The following is an 830-nucleotide window of genomic DNA, read 5'->3' as shown; positions in this document are numbered from 1 at the left end:
ATACCTGTAATAGAGTACCTTTTGTCTCTTAATAATTTTCGAAAAAATCACTTGTTGTCAATAAAAAAGGCTTTTTATTGTTATGGTATTTCTTTAATCGATTTACGTTGTCAGCCCACGGTATAGTAGCTCAGTTGGTAAATCATCAGACCGGCAATCTGAAGCACCTGGGCTCATATCCCAGTGGAGCTAGAGAGCGTTTTTTCCGTAATCTTAAAAAACTAATCAATATTTTAATAATATTGATTATGACCAAGTAGACAAACAAAATTAACATCTTAAACTATTAGTTAATTTCGCTGGTCAAAAAGCTTACATCAATAATGAAATATGTGTTTCATGTTTAGAAAGAAAAATTTTACAAGTATAAGGAATGACGCTGACATTCTGCTTATAAGGAGATTGTGAAGAAAGTGTTCTCGTCTCTCCGTAGCTCAGTTAGTAGAGCATCAGACCGGCAATCTGAAGGACCTGGGTTCATATCCCAGCGGAGATAGAGAGCGTTTTTTCGCAATCTTAAAAAATTAATCAATATTTTAATAATATTGATTATGACCAAGTAGACAAACAAAATTAACATCTTCAACTATTAATTCATTTCCCTGGTGAAAAAACTTACATTAATAATAAAATAATAGTTTAAAGTTTATTTGAAAATACCTTGTATGGAACGTGGTATTTTTTATGAATGTACCTGTGAAATTCTGTTCGTCTAATTCTGTTTGCCAATGCGGAAACGTAATCTGGCTTAGAACTGCCGAAAGAACCATTTTCCTTTTACTTGGAAGTAGCATTACATTTAAAAAAAAATCGTTAGAATACATAATAAT

General features: G+C 31.8%; 1 non-coding gene across 1 annotated transcript; it reads left to right on the top strand.

Moving 5' to 3' along the window:
- The first annotated feature begins 423 nt into the window (after window positions 1-423).
- Trnaa-ggc lies at window positions 424-496 on the top strand. Its single transcript has one exon. It is a non-coding gene; the product is annotated as a tRNA-Ala (tRNA).
- Window positions 497-830: the final 334 nt, after the last annotated feature.

Source organism: Belonocnema kinseyi, chromosome 8, assembly GCF_010883055.1.
Source record: "Belonocnema kinseyi isolate 2016_QV_RU_SX_M_011 chromosome 8, B_treatae_v1, whole genome shotgun sequence".
NCBI lineage: Eukaryota > Metazoa > Arthropoda > Insecta > Hymenoptera > Cynipidae > Belonocnema > Belonocnema kinseyi.
The sequence above is the reverse complement of the archived record's forward strand: the minus strand, read 5'-3'. Positions and strand labels throughout refer to the sequence as shown.